The 23806-nt window shown below is 37.8% G+C and overlaps 1 protein-coding gene and 1 non-coding gene across 15 annotated transcripts in view; one reads left to right on the forward strand and one right to left on the reverse strand.

The window, feature by feature from the left end:
• The window catches only part of MTMR3 (myotubularin related protein 3), a 139484-nt gene that overhangs the window by 37361 nt on the left and 78317 nt on the right, over positions 1-23806 (forward strand). The window contains exon 2 of one of the 14 annotated variants that reach the window (XM_046025563.1): positions 21422-21469. The exons of the other annotated variants lie outside the window; for them this stretch is intronic. The gene's annotated coding sequence lies outside the window, so the exon portion shown is untranslated. The remainder of the gene's footprint in view (positions 1-21421; positions 21470-23806) is intronic. 14 annotated transcript variants of the gene reach the window in all.
• LOC123954794 lies at positions 14587-14724 on the reverse strand. Its single transcript, XR_006821156.1, has one exon. It is a non-coding gene; the product is annotated as a small nucleolar RNA SNORA70 (small nucleolar RNA).

A 23806-nucleotide genomic window follows, 5' to 3' on the forward strand; every position in this document is an offset into this window, starting at 1 on the left:
CATACTTAAAAGTAAATGGCATTCTGGGATGCCTGGCTGGCTCAGTTGGTAGAATATGAGACTCTTGATAGGGTCATGAGCTCAAGCCCCATTATGGGTGTGGAGTCTACCTTGGGGGGAAAAAAAAAGTAAATGGCATTAAAAAAAAAAAACCTGTTAATTCCTCTTTTAAAAAAATAACATATATTGGGGCGCCTGGGTGGCTCAGTGGGTTAAGCCGCTGCCTTCGGCTCAGGTCATGATCTCAGGGTCCTGGGATCGAGTCCCGCATCAGGCTCTCTGCTCAGCGGAGAGCCTGCTTCCCTTCCTCTCTCTCTCTGCCTGCCTCTCTTGTGATTTCTCTCTGTCAAATAAATAAAATCTTTAAAAAAAATAACATACTATTTGTATTAATGTATTTACATTAATACATTAGTGTATTATGTATTATTTCAGGGGTACAGATCTGTGATTCATCAGTCTCACACAACACCCAGCACTCACCACAACACATACCTTCCGTGGTGTCCATCATCCAACCACTCCATACCCTATACCCCTCTCCCCTCCAGCAACCCTCAGTTTGTTTCCTAAGATTGAGAGTCTTTTATGGTTTGTCTCCCTCTCTGGCTTCATCTTGTTTCATTTTTTCCTCTCTTCCCCTATGGTCCTTTTTATGTCTTAAATTCCACATATTAGTGAGATCATATGATAATTGTCTTTCTGTTTGACTTATATTGCTTAACATAATACCCTCTAGTTCCATCCACATCATTGCAAATGGCAAGATTTCGTTTTTGATGGCTGCATAATATTCTATTTTATATAGACACCACATCTTCTTTATCTATTCATCTGTTGATGGAGATCTTTTGGGCTCTTTCCAGAGTTTGGCTATTGTGGATATTTCTGCTATAAATATTGGGGTGCGGGTGCCCCTATGGATCACTACATTTGTATCTTTGGGGTAAATACGCAGTAGTGCTATTGCTGGGTTGTTTAAAAAAGAAAAAAGGGGGGCGCCTGGGTGGCTCAGTGGATTAAAGCCTCTGCCTTCGGCTCAGGTCATGATCCCAGGGTCCTGGGATCCAGCCCCCGCATCAGGCTCTGCTCAGCAGGGAGCCTGCTTCCCCCTTTCTCTCTCTGCCTGCCTCTCTGCCTACTTGTGATCTCTGTCAAATAAATAAAATCTTTTTTTTTTTTTTAAAGATTTTATTTATTTATTTGACAGAGAGAGATCACAAGTAGACAGAGAGGCAGGCAGAGAGAGAGAGGAGGATGCAGGCTCCCCGCTGAGCAGAGAGCCTGATGCGGGACTCGATCCCAGGACCCTGAGATCATGACCTGAGCCGAAGGCAGCGGCTTAACCCACTGAGCCACCCAGGCACCTCCTCAAATAAATAAAATCTTTAAAAAAAAGGTGGCCATTCTGTCTTGGCATGGATTTCTAACTGATACATTTGGCAAAATGGTTTAAACTGTCCAGTTGTAAATACGTTGAAAGCAAAAGTTAGTTATGAAAATGAAAGGAGAAGGGGAAGTTTTCTTAAAGAAGTTAATAAAGTTAATGTTGTAATATAGTAATATATGCCCTGTAAGACATTTGTCTCTTGAAATTTAGTAAGTATTTTTGGTCTATTTATATTCACCTTTGGGCATGTTTATAGTCGGTTTTAATCTGTAGGAAGTATTTTTCTACATTAAATTCAATCCAGTATAACTATATTTGAATGTATTTCACTTTATTAGGATTTCAGGTGATGACTGCATGTGTATTTTATTTTTTCTGTGCTTTTATTATTCTTAAGATTAAAGTAATTTGTTATAAAACTTTAATCAGATGACTCAGGAATAAGTCTTTATTAGCGAAAAATAATTATTAGATAACTCCATATTGTGCTAACTTAGTGACTCATTTCTGCTAACTTAACCATCTGTAATTGGCTAGAGAAAATAACATTTTGTTGGAGCCTACTTTGTAAAACTAAGCCCATCAAAGAATTCATACAAGATTAAGACTTTAGGAATAGAAGACACTTAAGTTGAAGTCTGGATATGGGACTCAGTAAGAAATACCTTGTTAAATTTGTGTATTGTTTTGGTACCTACAGGTAATTAGAATATTTGAATGTTACATTCACTTGGATGCCTATATTTTGCATTTTAAAAAAGAAATGGTTGATATTTAAACTTTTTGAATGGTAGGAAAAGAATCTTACAGGTGAAGGAAGTCGTGTACAGTATTGTACATCTGTTATGGATAAAGCATCTTTTTGTTTTCAGCCTTATATGTAAATCTCTAGTGGGGTGCCTTGCTGACTCAGTCTGTTGAACACTCGATTCTATATCTCAGGGTTTGTGAGTTTAAGCCCCACTTTGTGTGTGCAGCCTACTTAAAAAAAAAATCTCTGGAAACCTGTTGTGCAGACTTTGATATAAAGCATAGAAATAAATTGCATTTGGTTTAAAGATTGATGGTGACCAAATGTAAAAGCTAAAACTTACAAGTTTTACTTCTAATTTTTTTTTGCCTTTTGTTATTCTTCTTTGAAGATATATGGGTGACTAACTTCTTCAGGTTTTACTGAATATTGTTTATTTTAAAGGTTTAAAATGTACACAGAAACAGACCTGTGAATATAGAGAACAAACTGATGGTTGCCAGAGGGGAGGAGGATGGGGGGGATGTACAAAAATATACATACCCACATGGAATGGGGAATGGAATATGAGGAGGATGGGGTAAAGGGGTGTGGGAGGTATACAGGCTTCCAGTTATGGAATGAATAAGTCACAGGGCAGGTGGGGAGTGAAAGTTACATCATGGGTCATAGATATTTTAACAGTGCTGTATGTTGACAGATGGTGAGCATGGCATAAGGTATAGAGTTGTTGAACCACTGTGTTGTACACCTGAAACATTTGTGTGTCAGCTGTACCTCAATGAAGAAAATAAAGTTTACAAATTTACAAGTCAGAGTTATAACAAAAACTCCAGGGTGGTGGTTTTTGTTTTTGTTTTTTTTGTCCTCTTATACATCCTGTTAATGGACACCCTGTTAATATTTTGGGGAATTTCTTTTGGGGGAGCTTAGGATTTTTATATATATATATATTTAAAGATTTTATTTATTTATCTATTTGACAGAGATCACAAGTAGGCAGAGAAGCAGGCAGAGAGAGAGGGGGAAGCAGGCTCCCCGCCGAGCAGAGGGGATCATGACCTGAGCCGAAGGCAGAGGCTTTAACCCACTGAGCCACCCAGGCGCCCCGGATTTTTATATTTTTTAATGCATTTTTCACTTTGTGAAATTCTCTCTTTTTTTTTTTTTTAAAGATTTTATTTATTTATTTGACAGACAAAGATCACAAGTAGGCAGAGAGGCAGGCAGAGAGAGAGGAGGAAGCAGGCTCCCCGCTGAGCGAAGAGCCTGATATGGGGCTCGATCTCAGGACCCTGGGATCATGACCTGAGCTGAAGGCAGAGGCTTTAACCCACTGAGCCACCCAGGCGCTCCCACTTTGTGAAATTCTTATTTCACTTTACTATTTTTACCTTACGCATATATATATATAGAGAGAGAGAGAGAGAATGACTGTTGTGGTAAAATATACATAACATGAAATTTACCATTTTAACCATTAAAAAAATATTTATTTAGAGTGAGTATGTGTGTGTACAAGTGAGGAGTGTAAGGAGAGAATATCGAGCAGACTCTGTGCTGAGTATGGAGTCTGATGTGGGGTTCCATGCCACAACCCTGAGATCATGACCTGAGCTGAAATGAAGACTCCAATGCTTAACCAGCTGAGCCCCCCCCCCCCGCAATTTTAACCATTTTTAAGTGTACAGTTTTGTGGCATTAAGTACATTCACATTGTTGTGCATCCATCCCTACTATCCATCTTCAGAACCTTTTCATCTTCTCTAACTGAAACTCTGTACCCAATAAACACTAACTCCTCATTCATCCCTCTCCCAAGCCCCTAGCAAACAACATTTTGCTTTCTGTTTTTCTGAATTTGACTACTCTAAGTACCTCATGTAAGTGTAATCATACAATATTTGTTCTGTTGTGACTGACTTATTTCATTCAGCATAATGTTGGTTCATTCATGTTGTGGCATGTGTGTGAATTTCCTTCCTTTTTAAGGCTGAATAATACTCTACTGTACATACATGCCATGTTTTGTTTATCCCTTCATCCATTGATGGACACTTGGGTTGCCTCCACCTTTTGGCTACTGTAAACAGTGCTATGAACATGGATATATGAATACCCGTTCAGGCCCCTACTTTTCAGTACTTGTGGGTATGTTTATCCAGAAGTGGAATTGCTGGATGATGTGGTAATTTTATGTTTTAATTTTTTTGAGGAGTTGCCATCCTGTTTTCCACAGTGGCTGTACCATTTTACATTCCCACCAGCAATGCACAAGAATTCCAATTTTTCCACATGGTAGCCAACACTTTATTCTTTTTTTTTTTTTTTTTTAATTTTAAGTAATCTCTACACCCAGCACGGGGCTTGAACCCACAACCCCGAGATTGGGAAGCATGCTCCACTGACTGAGTGAGCCAGGTGCCCCTAAATTTATTATTTTCTATTTGTTTAAAATAGCCATCCTTTTAAAAGATTTATTTGTCCATTTGAGAGAGAGAGAGAAAGAGAGAGATGGAGAGGGACAAGCAGGAGAGGGACACAGAGATAAAATCAGATTCCCTACTGAGCAGGGAGCCCAACTCTGGGCTCCATCCCAGGATCCTGAGATCGTGAGCTGAGCTGAAGACAGATGCTTAACTTACTGAGCCACCTGGGCACCCCTGAAGTTTTTGTTTTAAATTTTTGTTTTTTGTTTTTCTTTTTCATTGTCTCTTACAGGTTTTGAGGTGTATTAATAATGTTATTCTTCCTTAATGGCAGTAGTTTATTAGAGGAGAAAATTTGAGTATTGATGGGCCTTCCAAAGTAGCGTGCAATATGGTGCATGATAGAGGCACAGCAACTTGTGTGAAATAATAGTAATATTTATATAGTAATATTTCTCAGTTTGAACTATTTAAGGGAGGCAAACCTAATATATCCATTTCTTGTTTGCATTAGTGCTTTCCAAAATAAAATTTCAGTATGTGAGTTATAGGTGAATAGTTTCTCCATGTGAAATATTAAAACATTAAAGATAAGGCTAAAATTCCTTTAAATATGATTTGCAGTCCTGGTCTTTTTATTCTCTCTAGAGATAATCACTATAATTCATTTAGCACATTCCCTCCCCCACAGGCTTTTTTCCTCATGCCTCTTATCATAAATAACATAAATAAATATCATAAATAACATAAAATCTTTTTAAAAAATCTGTATTAAAAAATAAAACAGTAACAAAAAAGTAGCTGTAACAATTTTACTTCTACCCAAGTGTATGCAAGTAGTCATTTTCCATGTTTATTCCAGTATTTGAAAGTAAATGGTATCTTACGAGACCAGTGCTCTAACCCCTGAGCTACGGAGCTTCGCTAGTAAATGGTATCTTAATTTTGGCCAATCTAGTGGCTGGAGTATAGGAAAACAGTTATCTTCGTTGTTTTTATTTTGTATTTTTCTGATTGTTTATGAGGTTTAGGTTATTGTAAGATAGCTTTAGGAAAGTGTGCATTATTTTCTGTTGTCCATTTACTCAGGCTTGGTTCCTCCCCCCCCCCCCCCCCCCCAGATTTGTTACTTTTAAAAGTATCTCTAATGCTTAAAGGGTCTGTGTTTTGACTGAAATGCTTATAGCATTGAGCAAGTGTTTGAGGAATGGGAGTGGTAGGTATGCGGACAGTAGAGCTGGTGAGGGTCAAGTGACTTTGGAAGTCCCCTTGATTGGCTTCCATACAGATATCTTTCAGTTAAATCAAGTTTCAGTGAATTTTTTTCCTTAACATTTGATTTCCCCATCATTTTTCAAATTCTAAATTTGGTGTATTTACTTTTTAAGTCTGTTTTATTAAGATATAATTTATATGCAACAGAATTCACCTGGTGTACTTTGACAGGCATATGGGCTTATAAAATCACCACCCTATTCTTGATAGAGAATATTTCCATTACTGTGGAAAAAAGTTCCTAATGCCCTTTAGCAGTCCTCCCATTAGTCTCAGCAAACCACTAATCTGATCTCTGTCACTGTAGATTAGCATTACTTATTATAGAAATTTGATATAAATGGTCATTGCCAGACCTCTTATGTAGACTTCTGAGGTTATTAAGAAAATGAACTTAAAAAAATGATTAATTTCTAGATGTTTTTGGCTAAAAAGTTCCTGAATTTCTTTAGGGTTGATAGTGTTTTCAGAATGGTGACTTGGCAACTTTACTTCACTGTTGAATTAGAAAAAAATTTTGTTTCAGTTCTGCTGTGTAAATACTGACACAATAAGGGTGACAGTACTTGAATCTGTAATGAAATATAGCCCAGTGAAAGGAAGATAGGAGTAGCTGATCTACTCCCTATTTCCATACTTGCTTCTTAAATGTTAGTTTCATGGTCCTGTTTATCATTACATACATTGATTTTGGTTTATGTTGTCCTGAATTTGCAGACATTGTTTTGAATGAAGGACAACATCCACAGTGTTAGTGTTTAGTTTCTTGCCAAAGCTATATTTTTTAAAAAGTTTTCTATTTCCATAGTTTCTGCAAAGGGAGAAAAAAATCCATGCCTTTTAGCTTTTTTTTTTTTTTTTTGAGAGAGGGAGGGACTGAGGGACGGAGACCATCTTTAGCAGGCTCCATGCCCAGTGTGAGCCAGAAGTAGGGCTGGATCTCACCATCCTAAGATCATGACCTGAGCCAAAATCAAGAGTTGGATGTTTAACCAACAGAGCCATGCAGATGCCCCATTATTTATCTTTTCAAGGTGGCTAAGGCTAAAACATAAAACAGTAGAGAGGAATCTGTCTAACCTGATTTCTTGTGTAAGATCGTAATGTTACAGATCATAATATTACAGATTTCATGGTATTTATTGGGAACTCCTGACAGCCAGTTCTTCTTTCTTCCTTGCATAATCTCTTTGAACACCTTCTATTTAAAATTTTGCAATGGTTATTCTTTAAACAAACAAAACAAAACAAAAAACCTGCCTCAGAGGTATACTGCTGTTAACCAAGATTAGAGACTGGTTATAAATCTGAGTGTCAGTGTAATCTGTGTCGTTCTGTTGCATTGTAGGTTTTGGATTTGAACTGAGTGTCTGTTTTCTGAAAGCACTGGTTTGTTTTAATTTATTGTAAAATTGGGAAATAATTGTACATGTAATAAAGTATAGTAACCTTAAGCTTGATAACTTTTTACATATGTATAGATCCATGTAATTGCACCCAGCTTAAGATAGAACATTTAGGGGCACCTGAGTGGCTCAGTTGGTTAAGCAACTGCCTTTGGCTCAGGTCATGATCCCAGGGTTCTGGGATCAAGTCCTGCATTGGGCTCCCCACTCAGTGGGGAGCCTGCTTCTCCCTCTCCCACTCTCCTGCTTGTGTTCCCTCTCTCGCTCTGTCTTCTGTCAAAAAAAACCAAAAACCAAAAAACAAACAAACAAAAAACATTTACAGCTCTCCTCCACTAAGACTCTATCCCAGTCAGTACATACCCCAAAGAGATAATCACAATTTGACTTTTATCACTATAGTGTCTTTGTTTTTGTTTTTAGTTTCATTGTAAAAGTTCTTTTTAAAAACGTTTCTTTTTCTGGTTGTAAAGAGCACCAGGGTGACATCCCTAACCTATTAGTAAAGCTATAATCAGAGATTGCTTGAAAGGCATGGAAGTGAACAAGGCTTAATTGTATGATAGATGATTAATAACAAAAATCTAGTGTCTTATGCAGCTTTCCTTATGGACAGAATATACTTTACCTGGGACTAGAGTACAGCCTTTTTTTTTTTTTTTTAAAGATTTTATTTATTTATTTGACAGAGAGAGATCACAAGTAGATAGAGAGGCAGGCAGAGAGAGAGAGAGAGAGGGAAGCAGGATCCCTGCTGAGCAGAGAGCCCGATGCGGGACTCGATCCCAGGACCCTGAGATCATGACCTGAGCCGAAGGCAGCGGCTTAACCCACTGAGCCACCCAGGCGCCCCAGCCTTCTTTTTCATTTGAATCTTTTTAATCATAAGGAGAATCTAGATTAATCAAGGAATATAATGAATGTTCATGTACCTGCAGACTAGTTGAATAATATTAATCTGTCATATTTGTGTCAGATTTTTAAAAATAATTTTTTGCTTTGATACAATTTCAGATTTAGTAGAAGTTACAGAAATAACATAAGGGATTTACCAGTCATTGCCTTTCACCAGTTGTTTACATTTTGTTTCATATGCTTTATAATTCCCCATTTTTTTTTTTTTTTCTGAACCCTTTGAGAGTAAGTTGGAGGAACTGTGCCCCTCCAGAATTTCTTTGAATGCTCTGGAGTTTATTTCCTAAGAATAAGGTAGGGACATTCTCTTACATAACCATGGAGAAATCCTTTATGGATTTTTAGAGTTTAATTTTAACGATAACCTTATATCTAAGCTCTTGGATACACCTCACAGTTGGCAAGATATTTCACGTACCGCCTCCAATTCTTCTATCAACAGAAGTTTTAGTATGTTTTTAAGCCTAATTAAATGCAAATGTAGTTTATTTTGCTTTTGGTTAAGATGTTTTGAAATTTGAAGACTAAAATGCATCTTGCTAACTTTGGCTTGTATTTCATTAGGTTGTTGTCACCAGATTTATTATATTATAGTATCTTAACATAATTTTTGAACTAAGAAGTATTAATTATAGTTAGACTTTAGTCTGTCAGTGTTCTTTGTAAACTAACACTATGAAGTGTCAAGATGATACATAAACTCAACAGAGCATTTTTAGTTGTCCCTTATCACTGCTTCCTACAGAGGTGACATGCTTGTCCAAGCCACATGTATTCTTCTTCCTGTTTTCCTGATAATAGTACAAGTTTTTAGGTCAGTCGATGTGTGGATAAAGGCATTTGTATTGTGTTTACTCTCTATGGAAGTGAGTAAATTTGTTTGTGAAAATTAAACTCAGTACACTAAAGGTCTTAGTACACATCTCACCAAATGAACCATTATCCAAGGTGGTGGTTTTCCTTGTGCCCTATTTAGATATTCTGAAGCCCAGTTTTTCTCTTGTAACTTCAGAAGTTCTTCCTGTTATATTTGCATTTTAATGTAAAATTTATAATGTCTCTTTTCCTTAGTATCTGAGTTTTGGTACTTTATTTGTAGAATTTGAAAAGATCTTACCATTGTTTTAGGAGAAAACTGCATTCAAGTGATTATGTCACATCATGGTAAGGGGTCCATTCTAGTGTGGTGTTTTAGAACCTAGAAATATACCGGCCCTTTGACCTTGGGCAAATTACTTAGTCCTTGGGCAGATTACTTAACCCTTGGGAGACTTGCTGTCCTCACTGAAGTGGGGATAAATAGTACCTACCTCAACAACAACCCTATGAAGATTGAATGTATGAAAAGTACATAGCTCAGTGATAGACACAGGTCAGTAAATACTAGCTTTTAAGTAGAAGATAATGGTACTTATTTAGACTAGTTTTACTAAGCCTATAAAGGTCTATAATATACAAACAGAGCTCCATATGCAGTGTTTAACTGTAGCTTTTTTGTGAACAGAGTAATGGATAGATCTATAATGGAAGACTTTTTAGTAGCTTTTTTGGTATATTGATTTGTTTCCCAGTAATCTCATGAAATTGGGCAAGACAGATAATTACATTTCTTTTGAGAGCTCAAGAAACAGATTCCTAGAGTGTGTGTGGTATAACTAAGTTATGGATACTAAGTTATTAGTGGGAATTGCTAACATGTATGTGATTACTAAATGCTAGGTACACTTCTGGTTGCTTCTGTGTCTTAGATCACTGATAATAACACTGTGGGATATTTTTGCTGTCAAACGTGTTAATGAAGAGAGACCTGCTCAAGATGATAAAACTAATAAATGCCTGAATTAGTTTTTGAGGCAAGGTCAGCCGGATTCTAAAGCTGTACATGAATGCCTAAAAGAGAACACTCTTCAGGGTGCTCGGGTATGTTTTTAATTCTTAAATACTGGTATTCCCTTGAAGCTCTTTGTTTAAAAGAGCAGACACTGAAGTGACAGTGCATAGTAAAAAGGGAAATCCTATTCCTCCACTCTGCCACAAGCTGTGGGGAGTAGAATAAAGGAATAAAAGCAGGAGATGTGGTCTTAAATACTGACTTTTGCAAAAGAATTTGCCTTTCTTATTATGTTTACTTTCTGGTTGAATAATCTTTTATCTTCCCTTACCTTTATTTTGGGGAAAAGTTTAGAGGCTGGAGACAAAATCAGCTATCTGTTCTGCAATCCCTTAGATGGGTTTGCATTCTTCCTATTCTGTAGTCTATAATTGTAATTTGGAAGGATTAGATTTAAGAAGAATAAAAGATTCCTTAACTTCTGTGGTTCTATCAAAGTACCCTAACCCCATAATTTTATGTATACGTATACTTCTGTGTGTGTGTGTGTGTGTGTGTATTTTATATATAAAAAATACATATATTTAACTCTGTATTTGGTTATGCTTGGGAACTTTCAGGTAGTTACAGTCTCATTAGTATACTGAACACATAGACCAATTGTCTTATCCGGTCAGCTTTTTACTTCCTTGCCCTTATATTTGTTTTATTGTGCTGGTGCCCATAACAACACAAACTTACAGCCCAGTAATGCAGGGCAAATAGACTTCTTTCCTTCCCTGGAGGCTTTTCCTGTACTAGATGCCAGTTGGGAGGGTGGTGAGCCTGTGAGTTTAATGGAAAACCTGATTTCCTGACTTTCTCTTCTTTAGATTGTCTTAGTGCTGAAATAGGCTTTAAGAAGTGAGTAGAAAGCAGTGCCCAGCTTGAAGTTATTTAAAAATATTCAGCTGTAGAGTGAATGGATTTTTTCCTTTATTTATTTATTTATTTAAAAAATTTTATTTATTTATTTGACACAGAGAGAGAGAGATCACAAGTAGGCAGAGGCAGGCGGGGGTGGGGGGGGGAGCAGGCTCCCTGCCGAGTAGAGAACCCAAAGTGGAGCTTGATCCCAGGACCCTGAGATCGTAACTGGAGCCAAAGGCAGAGGCTCAACCCACTGAGCCACCCAGGTGCCCCCGATTTTTTCCTTTGTTAACATCTTAGAAGGTGTTGATGGGTTTAATATTTTAATATTAAATTTAATTTAATATATTATTTAATAATAATCTGTAGTAGAACATTATTTAGTGACACCCAGTTTTCAATTTAATAGCCATTTATTTGCCTTGGCAAATTCTCTGTATTTTCCCATATTCCCCCAAACATGCTTTTCTTTCTTTTTAAAGATTGTATTTATTTATTTGTCAGAGAGAGAACGCGTGCGTGCACAAGCAGGGAGAATAGAAGGCAGAGCAGGCAGAGGGAGAAGCAGGCTCCCCGCTGAGCAAAGAGCCTGATTTGGGACTCCATCCCAGGATGCTGGGATCATGACCTGAGCCAAAGGCTTAACTGCTTAACCTCTTAACCAACTAAGCCACCTAGGTGTCCCAAAACTTGCTTTTCTTTACAGTTTTCCAAGTTAATTTCTTTTATTAAATTTTTAAAAATTCATACCCTAGATGAGCTCCTCCCACCCAATTTTTTTTCTTAAATTAAGATGTTTATTTTATTTTAGCAATCTCTACACCCACCGTGGGGCTTGAATTTAAAACCCCAAGATCAGGAGGCACATGCTCCACTGGCAGAGCCAGCCAAGGCACCCCAAGTTAATTTCTTTGAATAGAATATAAAATTGTAATATTGAAAAAATATGCCCCCCCCATCTTTTCCATTTGAGTTTTAAGATGCTTATGTTTTTGATACTGCTACCTTGGTTAAAAGATTTTCTGGGGAATTTGATGTGATGTTTGGATTTTTTTTTATTTTATTTTATTTTTTAAGATTTTATTTATTTGACAACAGAGAGAGAGAGAGAGATCACAAGTAGGCAGAGAGGCAGGCAGAGAGAGAGGGGGAAGCAGGCTCCCTGCCGAGTAGAGAGCCCGATGCGGGGCTCAATCCCAGGACCCTGAGAGCATGACCTGAGCCGAAGGCAGAGGCTTAAGCCACTGAGCTTTGGATGCCAGGTCCCCTGATGTTTGGATTTTAAAGGCTTGTATTTTACCCCTTTTCCAGAACCTTCTATCAAGTACTCACTTCTGCAGCTGACAAAAGTAAGATACTTACTGATAATGGATCTTTGTTATCTTTCTTGTCATTAATTACTAGTGTTTTAGCTTTACTGTATTTTGTCTTCATTTGAATCTAGCAGTTTTAATACCCTTATTAGCAGGGTGAATCTCTTTTCTCAGGAGAATGCTGACATTTATATGACTATAAAACTTAGTTGTTTGAATGTCTACTGAGCATCAAGACATTCTTTTCTGGAGATGCCTTTCTTTACCACACACTGTTTACCTTTGATCTATCACAGCAGTCTTGGGGCTCAGAAACAACTTGTTTGTTGTGTTTGTGTGCTTCTTTCTTTCATAAAACTTTGAAGGTTTGTTTTTATAAAATACTAGTTTTTAAAATGTAAAATTTGGTGAATAATAGCACTCCATATAATTTTTTGGTCTCAATGAAGTAAACATCAAATTGCATTTCATAAATGTGTTTAAAGGATCTAAATCTGTGAACGATAGAATAAACTTCCCAAAGCTTGTTCTTCTAGTTGATGATGCTTCAGTAGGTACAGACCTTTCTGAAATCTGAGTCTGATTTGGAACCGTATGTGCATTTCTGTCATACTTAAAGGAAAAAAGATTTGTATTGATTTGTGAGCCCAGAGTTAAATTTTTCTTGGTCATTGGAGTGATGGGTGTTTAAAATTTTTTTTTTCCTTTTTTCCTTGCTTAGGACTGACCATATAATTTGCAGGGCTCCTTTTTCAAAAAAAATATTATGAATTTCAGAATGATCATAGCAGAACAATAAACCAAGCATGGAGTCATGTGACTGTACAGGTTGTGCACTTATGAAGCTGGCCCTGTCATTTCTTCAACAGATAATTTTATTTTTAAGAAAGAATTATTTCTGAGAGAGAGTGGGCGAGTGTTTGGAGGGGCAGAGGGAGAGAATCTTCAAGGAGATTCCCTGCTGAGGGTGGACCACCCCCCCTGCAGTGGGGTCTCAGTCTCACCACCCATGAGATCATGACCTGATCCAGAACCAAGAACAGTTAGATGTTTAACTAATTGAGCCACTCAGGCACCTTGTTCAATAGATAATTTAGAAAAATTGTGTACATTTTCTAATTTTGACACATAAGTGTATATTTTACTGTTTTTTTTTTTTTTTAAAGATTTTGTTTATTTATTTGACAGAGAGATCACAAGTAGGTAGAGAGGCAGGCAGAGAGAGAGGAGGAAGCAGGCTCCCTGCGGAGGAGAGAGCCCGATGCGGGGCTCGATCCCAGGACCCCGAGATCATGACCTGAGCCAAAGACAGCGGCTTAATCCACTGAGCCACCCAGGCGCCCCTATTTTACTGTTTTTATTGAAGAAAATATGTCCATGTTAGGATTTAAAATCTTAAACTTTTATGCTCGTTTTATTTTCTAACTTAAGATCTGGTTAAGGAGTGTCACAGTACAAATTGTTCTTATTATAGGTTTAAATAACACAGGGGCGCCTGGGTGCCTCAGTGGGTTAAAGCTTCTGCCTTCGGCTCAGGTCATGATCCTAGGGTCCTGGGATCGAGCCCCTGCATCTGGCTGTCTGCTCAGCGGGAAGCCTGCTTCCTCCCCTCTCTCTCTGTCTACTTGTGATCTCTGTCAAATAAATAAATCTTTAAAAAAAAATAACACAAAACTTGGATCTTAAAAATGGGAAGGGGACTGTATTGGAGGTGATTGTTGTGTTTTATTCAGACATTGAGGTCTTGTAGAGATAAACTTTTGAAATTGATGATCCTGAGTTGCGACTTTAGGTCATGTGCTTACCTCACTCTTGAAATAACTTTATAAACCTTTTAGGCTTGCTAATTAAGGTTAGCTAAAACCACTTTCAGCAAAAGCCCTGTGCTTGTTTTCCCAGTGAGCTAAATCAAGCATTAATTTCTGAAGATAAATTTTTTTTTGTTTTGATAGGAAGTAGTATTTATTGGTGGGCATGAATAGGGAGGGGGCAGTTCAAGGTTCTCATGAGTGCAGAGCCCTTCATTTGTCCAAGGGGTAACCGTTAGGAAAGTATTTGTCCCCACAGCTATCTGGGATGAGCCACTTTTCAGCTACGATGTCTTCAACTTTGTCTGCATTAAACTATGTAAAAGCCCCACTTCTTGGAGATGCGCATCTTCTGGCCGCCAGGGAACTTGAACTTGGCCCTGTCTGAGGCCTCAGTCACATGCTCCTTGTTCTGCAACTTGTTATGGATGGACATGAAGACTTGGCCAGTGTGGACCCTGGCTCCTGTGCCCTAGGGCTTTGCAAAGGCACCCTGCAAGCCGGTCTGCAGCCTGGCTTGGAGATAGCATGAGGTCATACCTCAGTGTCCACTGGAAAGGGCTGTGTTCAAGGTCCCTTGGGGCAACTCATGCAATCAGCAGGCTCCATATGCCACCAAGGAGGCTACTCTTTGCAGCGTGGCATGCTGGTCCCCCATGGAGAAAGAAAAGAGTACAGTCAGCTTGAAGATAAGATTTTTTAATGAAATTGTTTAAAGTTTTCTGGGTAGACGTTATTCTGAAATGACTTCTTGTGTATGGAGAGATTGTGTATTTTATATAAAAGAGTAGCAGTTGGGGGCGCCTGGGTGGCTCAGTGGGTTAAAGCCTCTGCCTTTGGCTCAGGTCATGATCCCAGTGTCCTGGGATCAAGCCCCACATCGGGGCTCTTTGCTCAGCGGGGAGCCTGCTTCCCTTCCTCTCTCTCTTCGCCTGCCTCTCTGCCTACTGTGATCTCTGTCAAATAAATAAATAAAATCTTAAAAAAAAAAAAAGCAGTTGATGTAGACTACTGGATAACAGCTTTAACTAATAGTAATAAGAATATTACTATACTTTTAACCAGTAAGAAGTTTTATGGGAGCTGAAACTAGGAACCCACCCCCCCCTTTTTTTTCCAAGTAGGAAATTAGAATGCTACCAAAGGTCCAACATTTTTCCCCCCTCTCTTCTTCCTCCTCACCATCAGGTTAGCAGGTGGTTAAACAACCATTTCCCTGACAGAAGGTGCTGGGTGATTAACAAAAGCCATCATATAACACATTCGCTTGATCATGTCATGAAGTTGATCTCCTTCGAGGCTAATTAACTTCATGGAGATTTCTGTACCTTAGAAGAACTTTAGACTTTACCCAGAACACTGATCACATGTAAATGCTTGTCCTTTGGTTATATGGAAAACCACAAGTTCATATGCATTCCCTCGGAGATTTGAAACAGAGTTAGTGACCTATGTAGGGTAGTTCATATGATCTGCTTATACAACTTTTTCTAAATACTATACCGACTGCTTTTTGGATGAGGGTTAGAGCCCCGGCTTTAGGATATGATTTTAGGATTTTTAAAAAATTAAGATAGAATCTATATAGTGAAATGCAATCACTTCTCAGCCTTTTGGCTAAGGTCAAGTGTAGTATATAGTGAAATGCACAGATAGAAGTATGCAGTTTGAGTTTCAGTAAATGTTTACAGTTATATAGCCACTGCCACAATCCTGATATATAACTTTATATTGGAACATTCTCTCATGCCCCCCTTCTGTTTATTTCCCCTTCTCCTCCCACCCAAACTGTAGTTGCTACCTGAACTATGTTTCTGTCACTATAGATTAGTTTTATTTATTTATTTTAAAAGATTTTATTTATTTATTTGTCAGAGATCACAAGTAGGCAGAGAGGCAGGCAGAGAGAGAGGAAGGGAAGCAGGCTTTTCTTGATGCGGTGCTTGATCCCAGGACCCTGGAAATGACCTGAGCCGAAGGCAGAGGCTTTAACCCACTGAGCCACCCAGGTGCCCCACTATAGATTAGTTTTGTGTATTTTTTCATTTAAATGGAATCATGTAGTATTTGCTCTTTTTTAAGTTGCTGCTTTGAGTCAGTCTAATGCTTTTGAGATTCATCCATGTTGTTCATTTTTATTGCTGAGTAGTATTTTATTGAGGTATTGCACCCATAATTTGTTTATCTAATCACTTGATACTGGACATTTTGTGTTCTTTCCAGTTTGGGCCTGTTAGGAATAAAGTTGCTCTGAACATTTGTTTCCAAGCCTTCTTGTGATCACATGTTTTCACTTCCTTTGGGTTAGTATCAAGGAGTGCAATTGCTGGGTCATAGAATACATGGATGTTTAACTTTATAAGCTGCTTCAAAGTGGTAATGCCAGATTTATACTTCCATGAGCAATGTATGAGTTCCAGTTACTCAACATCCTCAAATTTGTTATTGTAAGTCTCTTTAATTTAGTTACCCCATTGGGTGTGAAAGAGTATCTCACTGTAGTGTTTTCATTTGCATTTCCCTGATGATTGATGGTGATCCACATCTTTGAATGTGCTTATTGGCCATCGATAATGTCTTTGGTAAGGGTTCCATTAAAATCTTTTGTCTATAAAAGTTTTCTTCCTCTTACTGATTTGTGTTTGCTTTTTATATATTTTGGACATAAATCCTTTATTAGATACATATATTTGCAAATATTTTTCCCACTCTGAAATTCATTTTCTTAAGGGTCTCTTTAATAAGCAGATTTTAACAATTTTTAAAATCTTTTTTATTGTGAGGAAAATACACATAACAAAATTGATCATTTAACCATTTTATTATTTTTTAAAATTTATTATAGCACGAGTGGGGAGGAGGGGCTGTGGGAAAGGGAGAAGCAAACTCCCTGCTGAGCAGGGAGCCGGACATGGGGCTTGATCCCAGGACTCTGAGATCATGACCTGAGCTGAAGGCAGATGCTTAACTGAGTCACCCAGGTACCCCCCATTTTAAAGAGTACAGCTTGGTTGCATCAAGTATATTCAGTGTTCTGTAACTGTCACTATGTATTTCCAGAACTTTGTCAAACAATTTGTACCCATTAAATAACCAGAAATTAAAAAAAGAAAAACATTTATTTATTCATTTTAGATGGGGAGGGGCAGAGGTAGAGGGAGAGAGAGAATTTGAAACAGATTCCCTGCTGAGTGCAAAGCCCAATGTGGGGCCCTATCCCATAACCCATGGGATCACAGCCAGAGCTGAAATCAAGAGTCAGACAGACGCTCAATGGGATGAGCTACCCAGGCGCCCCTGAAGACTTTTTTTTAAAAAGATTTTATTTTTAAGTAATCTGTGCACCCAACATGGGGGCTCAGATTTACAGCCCTGAGGTCAAGAGTCATAGGCTCTACTGACTGAGCTAGCCAGGTGTCCCAATAATAAGAAATGTTTTGTATGAAAAATTTTTTTTTTTTTTTCAAGAGAGGGAGAGGCAGAGGAGAACAGAGAATCTTAATCAGGTTCCACATCCAGCACAGAGCCCTACGCAGGGCGTAGTCAGTTAAGCATCCTACTCTTGATTTTGGCTCAGGTTGTGAGATGGAGCCCCATGCAGGGCTTCACACTAGGTGTGAAGCCTGCTTAAAGGTCTCTCTCCCTCTCCCTCTGCTCACACCCCCCAAATTTGGAGACTGATGGGATGTACAGCTCTGTCTCTCTTCAGTTTTAGCAAATAACCCAAGGGCAGAAGCTGACCAAAGTATTGTATTCATCTCTCTGAATTTCAGGTTCCTTTCATATCTCAAGAAGTTTAATTTTAATAATAGCTCTCACTTTGCTTTTAAGAGAATTTTATTTTTTTTTTAACTTATTTATTTCATTGACAGAGAGGGAGCACTAGTAGGGGGAGGCAGGCAGAGGGAGAGGGAGAATCAGAGCCTGAGCTTGATCCCAGGACCCTAGGATCATGACCCGAATCAAAGGCAGACGTTGAAGCAACTAAGCCCCCTGGTGCCTGTTATTTTATTTTAAAAATTTATTTTATTAGTTTGTTGTGCCAGTACCCAGGAACAAATCACTTATAAGATAATTTTAAATATTTTATTCAGGTTTTTAAGTTGTCCTTAGCCCATTATTAGTAATTTGAATTACTCATTGCTGCTGGAAGTGTTTTAATTTTTATTTGGGGTTTCTGTTTAGGATTCTGATTAGGCACTTTAAATAATTCTGTTTTGGATTTTTTTGTGTTTGGATTCCTTCTGCTTAAAATTTGAACTTTGATTATAGGCTTGGAGGGAGTTACCTTGGGTTTTATTGTAGACTGGGGTCAGGGTTGCAACCGTGTATTGATGTATTAAAGGTTAAGATATGACCTTAAGATATACTGTGAGCTTTGTTGGTTCAATGGATTTTTTTGACTTCATCCTGGGATGAAAGTTGCTTTAACTTATCTAATATTACCCCCATTAGTTTTGTAGTGGACTGATGGAAGGCGTGATCCTTCTGTTGCTAGTTTGAGAAGCATTGGATAAAGAAGCAGGAGAAACATGCAGCAGTGCTGGAATGGAAACAGGGAATGAAGGATCCTGGACAAACTTTGAATCCACTTGAAACTGCCATTTCACCCCAGTGATAATCTGAAATGTTGTCTAATATATTTTAAAAATTTAAGCTCTTTTCAGAGATGGATGTAAGTGTAAGATGGAATTAGAATTCTGAAGAAACCTGGAGTGACTCTTGGATCTGCCCATTAGGTGGTGAAAGGAATAATGTCACAAAGAGGTTGTCAGAACCTTGGAGTTAAAAAATTTAGAAAGTAGTCTGGTAGTAACTGTTTTGAATGCGTGGGAAAGATTAAAACCAGAGATGTACCAGATAAGCTAGGAGCTAACATATTTTGAATTGGGAACGGAGACATGATTAACCTAATTTCGTGCATATGCACTATGGCATAAAGATAAACTTGATTCTTATTTTAATACATATTATCCCTGGAAGCCCTGTTTTCTCTCGTTCATCTCCTGCTTTCATTTCTCTTTTCTTATTTGACTGATAGAGACACCAGTGAACTGTTGCAGACTTTAGTTGCTTTACTTTAATATATATCTGGATTATTGAGTTCTACTTTATTTTTTTAGTAATCTCTCTACTCGGTATGGGGCTTGAACTCTCAACCCTGAGATCAAGATTTGCATGCTGTTCCGATTGAGCCAGCCAAGCGCTTCTTTATTTTTTTAAGTGAACATTTAATCTGTATATTTCTTTAATGTTCATCTTTAGGCCTCTAGGAATTTATACAGCTCAGTAGACTGATAGTCCAGATTCTCCTTTGGAGATGTTTAATTGAACATGTGCAGTATAGTCTTCAGAGATCTATATTTAAGCTTTTAAAAACTTTTTAGACTTTACACGTTTTACCCTAGAAATTTTAGGCAGTCTCATCAGGTCAGAGTTGCATTGGGGTAAGTGGCACTTTAAATATTAAACATATTTAACTAATACTGAATAGTTAATTATTTATACACAGTGCTACATGAAAAACGGGTATTTGTCTAGGGAAGATATACTCAGAGCCAAAAGGGAAGTAGTCTGTGAAAAATTTGCATTTTCTTCTTCAGACTGGGGCTAAATATGTGTGTATGCACATACATATGTATTATATAAGACGGATAAATCCAGGGGCATGTGACTCTTGATCTTGGGGTCGTGAGTTCAAGTCCCACATTGGACATAGAGATTACTCAAATATTAAAAAAAAAAAAAAAAAATCCAGGGTGGCTCAGTTGGTTAAGCATCTGCCTTCGGCTCAGGTCATGATCCCAGAGTCTAGGGATCAAGCCCTGCATCAGGCTCCCTGCTCAGTAGGGAGCCTGCTTCTTCCTCTCCTTCTCTCTGCTGCTCCACCTGCTTCTGTGCGTGCATTGTCTCTCTCTCTCTCTGGCAAATAAATATAAGTAAAATGTTAAAGAAAAAAACCCGACCTTTTTTTTTTTTTTTTTAAAGTAATTTCCGTACCCAATGTGGGCTTTGAACTCATGACCGAGATCAAGAGTTGCACGCTCTACCAACTGAGTCAGCCAGGTACCCCCAAATCCAACTTCTTATATGGACACAGCATGAACAGGACGGAATGAATATGCGTATGGATGCTCTGCGGAAGCTAGATGGTAGATCGTTTTCTTTATATGATGGTAAAGTGACATTCATTGAGGAATAAGTTAATTGTTAGGGTCTTGTGAGCAAGGCAGAATACTCAGTGAACAGGTAAAAAAAAAAAAGTTGAGTGCTAGCCAGCCAGTGGTTACTTTTTTTTCTGATAAAATTTTATTTGCAGTAGATCTGTATAAGTGCTTTATCACAGAACATAAAGATTAGCTGTAGTTGCCATTTTCCATTGGTATATTTCTGGGTTTTCTCATTTTTGGAAAGGTTTACTTTTATCTCTGACTGAAATAAACATCTGTTTAACAGTTACAATGAATGAACTATTAGTTGTGCTCATTGCTAAAATCACTATTGCCTTTGATTTATAATAAAAGATTTCTCCAGAAATCAAAATTAATACAAGATCCATGTTAATTTCTGGAAATGCATTGTTTTACATATTATTTAAGAAAATGTTTGATGACTTCTTGTAATATTCATAAAATAGAGTATTTTACTTTTCTTCTTTGAAGCTGTAATTTTAAGTATATTAGAGCTTTAGATTACTTAGAAAATATCTAATTTGTAATCTTGGTGTGAAAGAAAAAAGCGTGGTATAGTTTAGTTTGTATTACCATGCTGTGAAAGCTTAATGAGGTTTTTTTCAAGAAGAAATCTATAGGGGCACCTGGATGGTTCAGTGGTTCAGTGTCTGCCTTGCCTTTGCGGTGCTGGGATTGAGCCCCGCATCGGCTCTCTGCTCAGTGGGAAGCCTGCTTCTCCTCTCCCCCTGCTTGTGTTCTTTCTCTCACTCTCTCTCTCTGTGGAATAAATAAAATCTCAAAAACAACAACAACAACAAAAGAAACTTTAAGCGTGCCTGGGTCTCTCAGTCTGTTAAGCAGCTGCCTTCGGCTCGTGATCCCAGCATCCTGGGGCTGATTGAGCCCCACTTGGGCTCCCTGCTCAGAGTATGCTTCTCTCTCTCCCTCTGCCCCTCCCCCTTCGCACATGCTCTCTTTCTCTCAAATAAATAAGTCTATAAAACTTCAAAAACTAAATTTTGTCTCAGCATGCAATATCCAATAGGAGTTATTTTGTATTCAGTTAATATAGGACATAGTAAATGGGATGATTTGTATTTGAGTTATAGTAATGTCCTAACTCTGCCTCTTTGGTTGTTTAAAAAAACAACCTGGTATACATTTATGATTTTATTAAGGAAATCAGGCTGAATATGTGGATCATCTGATTTTGTTATTCAGGACTGTTGGTTGCTGGTGACAAACTGAAGAGAGCTTAAGTAGAAGAAGGTATGGCTTTATTGGCAGGATACTGAAGCAGTTCATATAATTGAATTGTGACGGCCAGATAGAGGACTTGGAATTGGGGGTACAGTGTCTTAATTATTCTAGTTTGGCATCTCGCTGGGCTTTGCTGTGATTTCTCTCAGGCTTCTTCTGGCTCATGGTGAAAAGAGTCTCTTCTTCCTTTTGGTGACTCAGTAATATTTTCCACTGTGCCCCTTCACCAAAAGAAATAGTAATATTTCCATTTATTAAGTAGTTTGGACCAAACAGCTTAAGTGTTTAATTCCTAACAATTTAGCTACTTGAAAAATTAATATATATATTTGAAAGAAAACATTTTAATTTTAATATGTGTGCCTTTTGGGTGCTATACAAATTCTCAAACCTTGGAATCAGGCATTCCAGCTTTTTTTCCTTTTTGGCACTGATTTTTATATGATACTTGGGTTTTATCATAGCAACTTGCTTAAAACCCCCGTTTCTCAAGTATTGAAAGGAATTTTTTTGAGCTACTTTTGAAATTATGAATGACCTTAGATCGTTGTTTGTGTGGTTCACATACGTCAGTTACTGCTATTTCCCTCAAGAAACTTAAGATTCCCTGTAGTGCCCCTGTGAATTTACTGTGGTACCCTCAAGGTGCCTTAGCACACAGCTTGGAAACCTTGATTCTAGAAGAAGAGGGTTTTTTTTTTTTTTTTAAAGATTTTATTTATTTATTTGACAGAGAGAGAGATCACAAGTAGGCAGAGAGGCAGGCAGAGAGAGAGGAGGAAGCAGTCTCCCTGCAGAGCAGAGAGCCCGATGCGGGGCTCGATCCCAGGACCCTGAGATCATGACCTGAGCCGAAGGCAGCGGCTTAATCCACTGAGCCACCCAGGCGCCCCCTTTTTTTTTTTTTTTTTTTTTAAAGTAATCTCTATGCCCAATGTGGGGATTGGGCTCAAGATCCTGAGATAAAGAGTTGCATGTTTACCTACTGAGCCAGCCAAGCGCGAAAGGAGAAAGATTGTGTTTTTCTTCTTGGATCATGTGGTTGAGGGAATAGGCTATAATTTGGTCAACCTGGGTGCAATCGACATTCACCCACTCCTTTGCTTAGAAGAGCATGGTATTCCATTGTATGGGTATATCAGTTTACCTATTTACACTTGTTTCAAAATTGCAGGTCATAAATTAACATCTTGCGTATCTGTGTCTATGTCCATAGCACAGAGTCTGTTAAGTCTCATCTAATACTTAAACTATAAAAAAAGTATGGATTTGAAAGCATGATATTTGTGATTTCATATATCTGGGTAATTGAGAATCAAAGACCTAAATTTAAGAGCTAAAACTGTAACTGTAATACTCTTGCTGAGCAGGAAGCTCGATGCAGGGCTCCATTCCAGAACTCAGAGATCATGACCTGAGATGCTTAACCTAGTGAGCCACCCAGGAGCCCCTGCTTAACACATCCTTAAGAGTTGGTCTCAGTTGGCCCATTAATATGAGATTATACTTATAACATTTTCTCTCCCTGTTCTTGCTGTCACTGTAAAACAAAAACAAAACCCAGCATTATTAAAAAATTAAAATTGGCTTTGTTTTTTCTAAGTACCATGCCCAATATTTTACCATTGCTTTCTGGTGCTATAGAGTTAGCTATTCATGTGGATGCAGTACCATTCAGATTCTTTGTCAGTTCTCAGAAATTGTTAAATATATACAATTGAAAAATTATATTGGCTTCAGGTTGGAAGGAACTGTGTAGACTCACCAATTTGTGAACCTGTCTGCTCTTCCTTTGTTAATTCAGGAAAAGTTGAGAAAAGGACAGAGAAGGAATTCAGTTTTCAGAGGAGAAGCAAAATTATTACACAAAGGAATGGAATGTAGAAAGGATTTTCTAGGAATGGCTTGATCTTGAACTCCTGCTTTTTTATGATGGCTTCAAAGAAGTCAAAGAGATTAAAGCCACTTCCCTCTTGCTGTCACTTTTATATTCCATATCCTTATCTTGAAGCAGTGTTTTTTATCTTTACAAAAACCATTATTTTATACATACGTGGCATTTTTTTTTTCAAAAGTGACATTTTTATTAATACCAGTTCAGGACTGATATTGCAGCTATTACCAAGTTCTTAGTCACTTCAAGAAGTCTTTATGTGTTAGTCAGACAACATTATACCATTAATTATGATCGCGTATTACCTATTTTTAGCTTAATGTTGGAACATGAAAGTAGAGAGCACCTCACCTATAGCATTATCACCTATAGCTATTGAATTGTTTATGAGAAAATTTTTTATGATTTATCCCCAACCCTTAAAGAGAGATAAATATTATTTCATTAACTAA

The sequence above is a fragment of the Meles meles genome, chromosome 12 (genome assembly GCF_922984935.1).
Source record: "Meles meles chromosome 12, mMelMel3.1 paternal haplotype, whole genome shotgun sequence".
Lineage (NCBI taxonomy): Eukaryota > Metazoa > Chordata > Mammalia > Carnivora > Mustelidae > Meles > Meles meles.